Raw genomic sequence first — 11328 nt, 5'->3', positions numbered from 1 at the left:
TTACAAACTGGTTAGAAAAGTAATCAAAGCCAAGAGCTAAGAAACTAAGAAACTAGGGAGGAGACTTAACATTTCTATAGGAAAGAAAACTGAAAATTCTTTGTGGGGGGGGGGGCTCTCTTGGCCGGTAACAATTAACCTTAATTTGGCTGCCTATTTTTAATAGCTTCTGGATTGGAAAACTAACATATTCATTTTTATTTTCAAATAATCAAGTTATTCTTTAGCTTATCAGTATTACAGTTAACAAGAGCAATAGCTCATGTCATTTTAAAATTTCGCACTGATGCTATTTTCTCCGTAACAGCTGCCCCGAATCATTCCATTTCCTTGTCTTCAGGGCCTAGTATTAAGTTGGTGTCCCTTGTGTGTATGTGTTTAATGGAAACTAACTCAATCTGATATGTATAGGTGGCACTTGTTGAACATTTGGGGAAGAGACTATGAATACCCTGCAACATATAGCTATACGAATTGGATTAATTCATTCAATAAATATTTACTTTGCAGTGTCAGGCACTATGTTCAGAATAAGAGTGTAATGGTGACCAAAACCATCTAGTCCACTCAGACTGACAAAATATTGTTCAGATTATTCACTAAATAAAGTAACTTGGATGTAATGTGAAGGTATCCATAGAGCATAGTGCTCTACCAGCACGTAGTACTTGAAATTTGAATCATGTAAAGATTTGTAGATAAACAGATAGTGTGATACAGACAGAGGGCATAGAATTACAAAGTCCTTGCTGTTGGGAGAAAAAGGTACATTCAAGCTGCTGAAAGACTTGTGTCACTGAAACCTAGTTATGCTTTTTTTTCTGCATCTATTGATCTCTCTCTCATAAGTGGCATGTAAAACTGAAAGTAACAAACAAACAGGACAAACAACAACAAATCATAGACAGCAATAACAGTTTAGTGGTTACCAGAGGGTAAGGGGGGGCGGGAGTGGTAGATGAGGGTTAAGGGGATCAAATATATGGTGATGGAAGGAAAACTGACTCTGAGTGGTGAACACACAGTATAACATATCAATGATATATTATAGAAATGTACAATTGAAATCTATATAATTTTACTAACCAATGTCACCTTAATAATTTTAATAGAGGTAAAAAATATTTCTTTTTACTATCAAAGTCAATTTAGAATCTGACTACCTCTCATTTTTCTGCTGCTGCTACTGTGGTCAAAGCCCAGTCATCTCTTGCCTGGACACCTCCTTCCTCCCAGTCTTCTCTTAGAACCTGTCCCCAACACAGTAGTATGAGTAATCCTTTAAAAATATAAATCAGATTATGCTGTTCCTCTCCTCAAGACACTGAAATGACTTCCCATTTTAATCAAAGTAAAAGGCTAATTATTTACAATTTTCAAGGCTGTGCGTGAATTGGCTCTCGTTATCTCCCTGACACCACCTCCTGCATTAAATTGTAATTTATATTTTTATATTGTAACTCTAGGGCGAGAATTTAATTTTTAAAAATTCTATTAATGTGTTCTTTTGTTTGCTTTGAATAGTAAATCATCACTGGATAAAATGATGCAGATTCATAAACTTTGATCTCCTAATAAGAATTCTAGTTTTATCAGTCATGTTGAGTTTTCTTCTCCTGAATAGCAGATAGCTGGAGTAGTATTCAGCTCCTCTTTGGTACCACAAGATCTCATCCTAAGCAGACAGAAGACAAGAGACAACGTGTTAATGCTCCAGAAAGGCTTCTCCCTCCGAAAGCATAAGAAGTAGAAAAATAATTCTCAAAACCATGATATAGATTAATTTATCAAGTTGTGTAGCATTTCATCTTTGAGAGCTTATTTTTGAATTCAAAGGAGTAAAGGATAAATTTTATGAAAAAAAAAGGCATAGTTGGCAGTAAACAAAAAATGAATGTCTCTGTAAACCAGATACAGAACAGAAAAAATGAGCCTGCTTTGTATTTTCTATGTCCAGAACAACCAATGGTGGTTAGCAGTATGGTCCTTGAGGTATAAAAGGAATGAACCAAAAGATTTTAACACTCATGTTTACATGGGACAAGGTAGACTTAATTAAAATAGACATCTGGAAGAGCTCAGGAAAGTGAAGAATGCTAGAAGGAATATGTCTGTGCACATCCCAAATGGGATGTCTCTATATAAAGTTAGGGCAAAGGGAAGAAGGAGATAACAACACAATGTGACTTTCAAAGACTGAGTCACAAGCTCACTGAATTTATGATGAGTTTGATATGTGACTATATAATGACTTCACAATTGTATACTTGTACGGTACTAGAGAAGACATAGCCTTTATATTTAAATGATAAATCAAAGTAATGTAAGGCAAAAATGGATAATGTCATTTATACTTTTTAGGTGAAAGACTAAAGATTCAGGTGTACTCATCAGAAAGTCTCATATTTATAAATTAACTATAGTTTACAAAATTACTAATAGTGAAATGAACTGTCATAATTTGAGATTTTTATTACTGAGAGGAACATGGAAATGAAAATGAACAAAAACTTTTTTTAGGGCTAGAAAGAAGCTTCAATTAATTAAGATCTCCTACAGTATCTTGTATCACTTCATACTCAATGGTGAATTTTAAAAAATTGTTTGAAATTCTTCTTACAAGCAATCTATTCAAAAAACAAAAATGAAATAAAATAAAACTTAAAAGGATTTTAAATAGGCACACTGTCATTATTCTGAGGTGGGATATTTGTATGTGTAGAAAATTCAAGTGACTTTCAAGGAGGTTTAACAATGTCACTGATATACAATCAATATGAAAGATTATTGTTTTTCTATACATTTGAACACTTTACAAAATGAATTTAATTAAAAGAAATTTTGCAATAGCAACAAATAATAAGGCACTTAAGAATTATCTTTTTAAAAGGTGTGCAAAAGCATTTATATAAGTTTGAACGTTTTCAGTTATTATAGATTACCCTATTAAATAGATGAAATGACCCTACATCATAAGTCAATGCTCTCCATATTGAAGAGTTTCAAGGTAATTCCAACCAAAATCTCAACAGGTTTTCTTTCTTTAATTTTGATAAATTGGACAAGGTATTTCTAGAAATTATATGAAAGTGTGAAGGGACAAGCATAATCAAGTTTTCTCTAAAGATGGAAATTCAAACCAGATTAGATATAATTTCCACCCCCTCCAGATTGGCCACAACAAACAAAAAAACAAACCAAACAAAAACAAAGAAATAACCTGAAAACTATCACATATTGCAATAGGTGTAGCCTCAGGAGGTATTATATTGACTTATTTCTCAATATTTCCCTCTCTCTTATTGCCACTTACTATATATCATGAACCAAGAATTCTCTCCAGACTTCCAGATTCATATGTGCCATGTCCTACACAGTATGTGCATGTGGATTTCTAATTCATTTTAATTTACTCAGTTAAATGAATTCCTGATCTCACCCATTTATTCTTTTTACCTGTGTAGTCTTTGCATCTCAGTTAATGGCAACTCCATCTTTCCAGTAATTTGGGCTAAAGCTTGAGACATTCCACTTGCAATTTCTCAGAAAATCTTAATCTTTAAAATACATATATAAAATGAGGCTGTCTCATATCACCTACACAGCCAACTTGTTGTCCTAAACCACTCTTAGATCTGGAATACACAAGCAGTCTCCTAATTGATCTTGTAATTGTAGTTTTACTGTTCATTAAATTTCATTTTGTGCAAAACAGATTGATCCTTTAAGAAAACAAGTCAGACTAGTAACCTATCTGTTGACGATTATTCAACTATTCCCCATTTTGCTAAAAATGATTGTCAAACTCACCCAAAGCCCTATATAATCTGAATGTTATTTCTTCTCTGAGTTTATGAGCTTATCTCATATTACTCTATACACACACACACACACACACACACACACACACACTCTCCCCTTGCTGTTCCTCAGGCACAGCATGTATTAATATATGATAGAGCTTCTTATGCAGCTCTGTTTAGTATACTCTTCTCCAAGATAGCACATTGGCTTACTCTCTCACCACTCCCAAATCTGTTAAAATATATTTGCAGTGTGGACTATCTAGACCACTCCACTTAACCTCACATTCCCCTATCACACACAAGTCCTTCCCAATCCCCATTACGCTGTGGTATTTATTTTTCCATGTAATTTATCACATTCTAGCATTCTAAAAAAAATTCTATTAGTAGTGTAGTATGCTTATTATTTGACTTCATTCACTAGAATGAAGTTTCTGAAGAGTAACAAAAAAATTTGTATTTGTTCACTTGCAATATTGTAATTTTTTTAAAGATATTTTTATTGGGGAATTGGGGGATGGGAACAGCGCTGGGGAATTGGGAGAAGGGGAACAGACAAGTTGCTGTCCTTTTGTTCTTCAGTCTAGTTGTGGAGGACGTTGTTTCACTGGCCCAGGTTGGCACCATCGTTGCGCTCTTCCCGGGCGAGGCATATCAATTGCCAGCTTCTGGATGGCCGTTCATGGTGGGTGCTAGCCACTCACACTGGCTACTGGCTACACACGGTAACCATGGCAACACACTGCAGCTGTTACTGCAGCCTATGCCGTTGCCAGCGACACATGGCAGCCTAGCTCCAGGTTGAGCTGTTGTTTAGCATGTTAGCTGTAGAGGGCAGTGTCACTGGCCCTCATATGTGGGATCCAAACCAGGGCCTTCTGGTGTCCCAAGCCAGCTTGATGATATTATAAATTTTAGAGCCATGTCTAGTGATAGGAATGGTACATAATATATAAATATTAATAAATACTAACCAAGAACAATTAAGCAATAGTTACATTAATAATGAATCATTAATATGTGCTAATAAGACATAGTAAGAAATATGGGCTTATTGAATTGAATTTCACATGTGAAACCAGAAATATTGTTTTTTATGTGATGGGCAGATGGTACAGTATGAAGTTGGATTAGTTCCTGTCTTATTTCCAGATTAACTCTCTGGTCTGCAAACTTTAGGATATATAATAATCATCTAGGTACTTTTCAAATGAAAATCCCATTTAAAAATTCTAAAAGATTCTAATTTTGTATATCAGGTTTAATCCTGGTAATCTGTCCTCTAACAAACACCCAATGTGCTTTTTTTTTTTAATTAAAATTTATTGGAGTGACAATGGTTAGTAAAATTACATAGGTTTCAATTGTACAATTCCATAGTACATCATCTGTATATCACATTGTGTGCTCACCTCCAAGAGTCAGTTATCCTTCCATCACCATGTATTTGGTCCCTTTTACCCTCATCTACTACCTCCCACCCCCTTACCCTCTGGTAACCACTAAACTATTGTCTGTGTCTATGCATTTTTCTTTCTTATTTGTTTGTTTGTTCTTTTGTTGCTTTGTTTTATATTTCACATATCAGTGAAATCATATGGTTCTCAGCTTTTTCTGTGACTTATTTCGTTTAGCATAATAATCTCAAGATCTATCTATTTTGTTGCAAATGGCACTATTTCATCTTTTCACCTTTTTCACTGTAGTATTCCACTGTGCCAATGTTATTTTTTTTTATGCTGAGCCATCCTGCCACCTGTTGGCAGCTTAGCGTCTGCTCAGCTCAGGTCTGGAATCGAACTGCTGTTGCTCAGAGCTCAAACTCTTGAGTGAGCTCTTAACCATCTGAGCCACTCGACCTGCCCCTGTGCTGATGTTCTTTTGATGTAGCTAAATTCCACTTTGAAAAACACTGAATTGTTGAATTGCAACAATACCTAATCTAATGTTCTTCCTTCTTTACTCCACTTTTTTGCATAAATTTTGATGCCTTGGAACTGTATTTCTCAATCCTGCTTTCATTTTGAAGTAGAAATGATACTACAAGGGGTTATGGTTCCAGCTAAGACGGAGTGAGCACACACCACCTGTCTCACCCAAAGAATGCCACTATTAAACATTTACGAGATACATTTTGAAGTTATTGGAGGTGTAAAATAAATAGTAGCAAATAAATTAGAGAAGAAAACCAGAATATGAAAATGAGAGTGAGATTACCATCTTTTTTCTTTTTCCTGAGTCAAACAAGTTTACTTGAAACTTGCAATACTGCATGATTCCATGTGAAGGGCATCCTTGAAAAGACAGGACTATAATGAGGAAGAATAGTTTAGTGGTGGCTAGCAGTTAAGGGAAGATGTTATTACATAGAAGTAGTTTTTTTGGATGATAGAACAGTTTTGTATTTTGATTATAGTGTGGTTTAACAAATCTATGCATATGGTATAATTCAAAGGACTGTACACACTGAAAAGTTATTTTTACTATATTATTTAACAATTAAAATAATATAACAAAATAATACTGATGTTCAGTCTGCACCCCAAATAATTATTAGAGTTTGTGTAGGGACTAAACAGTTTTTTTAAACCACCACATGCAATTTCAATATAGAGCCAACAATTGGAACCCACTAAACTAGACCCTGTTGTAATGATTAGGTGTGCACTTCCATATGTTAATTTTACATTTGTCAATCCTTTCTCTTAAGTAGGTTAAACTTTTCGGGAAAGCAATTACCTTGTTCAGTCTTTATTTAATCTCCTAGAAAGCTACATGCTGCAGTATTTGAAGATTTCCTCATCTGGAAATAACTCACAGTCTAATATTTAAGGCTTTCTTTGCCTTTTCCAGTTTGAACCCATATTCTTGTTATTCTTATTAACTTTCATGCTTATTACTAATGTGTAAGCATCATATACCTCAATTCAGTTCTCCAGCTCCCTGCCAAAAGATGCCTAGTTCATACAAGTAGGATGGTGAAACCCTTAAATGCTCAGCACAGCATCCATTTGTCTACTCTTTTAAGCCTAAGCTATGGGTAAAACAGTTTAAATGAAAAATCTAAATGTAAAGTTTCTTAAAGAAAAGTGAGGGAATTCATTCTTTAATTTTACAGAGCAAATAATATGAGGTAATTGACAAATTTAATAGGTATTCCAAATAAGATCATTGTAAGATGAAAATTTCAGTGGCCCTCCAATACAGAAAGTTCCACATAATTTACATGTCAATTCAACTGGGAAGCTTTTTAAATTTCAGGATTATGAATTTGGTTCCCTTGAGTGGGGACATAAGATTCTGTATTTTTCAAAATCCACAGTGATGTTGATTGATGTAAATTTCCGTAATTAATGCTTTATACACCTTCATTCAAAGTCCTGTTAGGGCTCTAAGCTTTATCATTTTATTACAGTCACCCACAAAATTGATGTAATTATAGTCCATTGCATTTGGTGATGCTGTTTGTACCTACCTATTATTAATTGAATTTTATGTGCCAGGCACTAGGCAATAAAAGCACATTATAAAAAGTGTTTTGTTAACTATTACAGTATTATATAAGTGTTGTTACTCTTTTTAAAAATTATGATGAAACAAATTGACATGTTTTGTGTGATTTACTCATGATCTAAGAGCTAGTAATTAGCCTGTCTTGTCTCTAAAGTCAATGTCTTAACCCACAATGTCTATTTTCCCCATAGGTCATTGCATTCCAAGTCATCACAAGTGGGCATATTTAACAATTGGCAATATCACCTGCCCATATTTCATTAAGTATAGAACTAGAAGTGTTGCATGTGTGAGTGTGTGTGTGTGTGTGTGTGTGTGTGTACAGAAGGTGCCAAAAAATGTATACACATTTCAAGCAAGGAAAAAGTGTATTAAAATTGTAATACTCAATATATATTGATAACAAAAGATCAATACAAGTCATGTTTGATTTCTGCAATTACAAGAGGAGCTCAACAAGGTTACCATCAGTGTAATTTTAATACAGTTTTTTTCCTTTCTTAAAATCTCTATACATTTTTTGGGCACACTCTGTATATGGCAGACCATTTTATAGCCATTGATAGTATAAAACTTACTGCATATTTCTTCATGTAAACACTGAAGTAGCAATGTGTAATGACATGTGCAATATGACTAGAAACTTCACTAGGAAATCATTAAGAAATGTATACTTAGGAATAATGTATCACATATTTTCATCCACACGTAGTGCACATCTAGTGTATTTTAACATCATGAACACAGTGAATATATTGAAAAATGCAGTTTGAGAAATATTTAAATCTAGACAAATTTATTGTTAATATAAATTATGGTGAATCCAATAATCACTTAAAATTAAATATAACAAATTATTTTTATAGTCAGACAACAATAAAAGACAAGTACATATTTTCAAATATTTTCAGCATGATAGATAATAAATATAGTTATATAAGATCAATGAGCTGATAGCTTTTAAACCTTTGATATTTTATTTTCAAGATGGAGAACTTTATTGGTAATATTTAGTTATAAGTAGTAAATACTGAGGAAATGCTATAAACCTCTTTTCTTGAGACATTTATAGAAAACTGTAAAAGTACTATCATAGATAGCATAGTGAATTTCTCAATTCACCTACAGTATTCCACAAAGATTTTTCATCTTTAAATTAATTGAATGAGTTATGATCCTTTCAACTATGGAGGGTCACATTTCTCCAAATAGTGAATGTGAAGCTAAAAGGTCTATAAAAATGATGACAAATTATTTTATTTTAAAAAATGGTTTATCAAGCTTTTGCTCTTGTAACAAATATTGAACTTAAGCAGCAGCATATTTGATGTTGAACAATTTCTCAATATTTTAACATCAGATTCTAATATTCTATTTGATATATATAATTGTAAGAGTGGTAAAATAAAAATCCTGTTCCAACAAATTTCCGTCTGTATCAAAGGAATTTAAATCTCAGAAATTTTATCTCAACATTATTGCTTTTATTGCAACAATAACTAACAGTGTCCCAGGCCTTGAAGCATAGACAGATATATATTTGGAAATATCATAAATTGCATTAGACCAATGTACACATGTGTTTAAGGACAAAAAACATTTTTCTAAGGATCTTGAGACCATTCTAATCCAACAAGTATTAGGTTGTCGGAAAAGTGATGACGCATTTTTTCCCGTTTTTCGTTGCAAAATGCGTCATGACTTTTTCGACAACCCAATTTATTTCATTGGCATATCTTTAAATTAAATTGGGTGAGGAATAGTTTTGTTGATAAAGCAAATGTAAAAATATTTTGCTCTCTTACAGTACTCTTTTGGTTTTATTTCTTTTTTCATTTGTATTAGCTTACAAAAGTGTAATCAGTGACTTACTGTTCTTGGATTTAGTAGCAAACATCTGGACACTATTTCCAATATATGTGAATGATTTACATGTAAATATTTTAAAGTTTAGAAAAACAATTAGCATTTCTTTTTTATTTTTATTGCAATAAGTCTTAAGAAAACAAGGGTGATTGATCCCCAAAACAAGGAAATTAGAGGTCAATTCTTCAATAATTTTTTATTCAATTCTAGAGGACAAAAAGACTTGGTGTGCTAGTGCCTTCTTTCTTTACAAAATATAGGTAATTCACTGCTTAAGGCTTCAATAGGTGTTTTATGCTGGCCACCTTCGTTTTCAACCAGTTTTCTTCATTTTTGAAATAATTAATTTTTATTTGTATATATGAAAAAAAGAGCTATTATCTTTAAGCAGTAACAAGGTAAATGGAAAAAATGTTTTATAATAGATTTTAAAAGGAAGATCCAATAGATAACCTTTGTCCTGAAGATTCAAATCAGTCTTCTAGTGTTAGGAGATACATCTCATTTAATTTAGTGCTTTCTCAGTTATCCGAAACAAGTTAAACGTAACCCTTTTTTCTTTTCCTCTGGAAGGAAAATAAATAAATTAATTAAAAAAATAATATATATATTTATATATATATAATATATATATAAATATATTTATGTAAATATATATATGTAGGTTTGAACTGTATGGGTTCAATTATACATGGATTTTAAATACATATCTATTAATTGAAGTATATTATTTAAAAAATGCATTTTAGCTAACTATAACTTGAGAATTACTAGAGTCCTGTAGTAGAATAATAAGTATAGTTTCCTATAAATTTTTATTAGCCATAATTATGTTGTAAAACTTTATACACATATGTAATACTGTAGATAACATATAGTAAGATTCTAGTGTGCAAGTTTAAGGATTCACTCAGAATTAGTAAAATAAATATATGTGTGTTTCACTTTATACTGAGCAACTCATTTACTTTTGCATAAATTATATAATAGGGTGTTTAATTTTTTTCCAGAACTCTTATTAATGATTGTGGAAAGTGCATTGTTAATGCTTAGGCAGTAAATGAAATGTATTTTAGGTATAAACCTCAAAATGATGTAAAAAGAATTACATTAATTTAAAAATTCATGCTTTTAATAATTCATGCCCTTTATCAATTTTGACTTTCTAAATGATCTTTTTATTTTGTATTTTTCCTCCTCTTTCTCCCTTTTCTCATCCTCCTCCTCTTGCAACATTTCCTCCTATTCCCTCCTATTTGCTTTATGTTCTAGGATAGCCTGTAGAAGACTATGCTACACTTTATTTCTTTAGAATTATGCAGAGCATTCCTAACTATCTCCAATAAAGAAAAACATATTGCCCCTGGATGGAAAACATTACAGTGATCCTTTTTCAAGTAACAGTAATAAACATTTTCTCTGCTACAGTAGATTGAGGATTTGGCTTTTAAAATACTTTTTTTACCATTAATATGCTGGTAATATATGGACAACTTTATAAAACTTGAAGAAATTCATACCCTAATTTTTTTTATACATTGTTTTCCCGTTAGTAAGTACTTATATTCTCTCATGTGGAAGTATTTGTTTTTAATGTTGCATATATTTCATAGGACAACAATTGTAATAAACTTGTGCAAATAAAATATCATCCCTGTTGAATATTTTAAATCCCTTATCTTTTTTTCCTTATTGAAATAGTATTTATGGTGACATTTTATGCAAAAGAAGGTGCATTTTTCCTTGAAAGTAGAGGAAGTTGCTAAATATTCAGACTAAATATTTTCTTCAAGAAGCATCTTTGAAAGGCCTTTTTTTACCAGACAGTTAGCAACATATGGAAGTAATTATATATATATATATATATATATATTAATAATAATAATAATAATAATAATAATAATAATACAGGTTAAAACGCTAGCTGTTAATTTTGTTGAGTTTCACTAATTAGTAGTAGACTGCTTCAAGCTACAAGTAGCCATTAAACTTAAGGAAGACAAAGCTGGCAAGGATTTTGCTTAGATTGTGTTAAGATAAAAAACAAAAGGGCCTTAGTTCACTGCTGATGACAAGTTATCTCAGTACAACTATTAGGTATGCTACAGCTTTTACAAATTCTTGAAAGTAGTTATTGCTACTT

This window comes from Hipposideros armiger, unplaced genomic scaffold (assembly GCF_001890085.2).
Source record: "Hipposideros armiger isolate ML-2016 unplaced genomic scaffold, ASM189008v1 scaffold_636, whole genome shotgun sequence".
Taxonomy (NCBI): Eukaryota; Metazoa; Chordata; class Mammalia; order Chiroptera; family Hipposideridae; genus Hipposideros; species Hipposideros armiger.
This window is presented reverse-complemented; position numbering follows the sequence as displayed.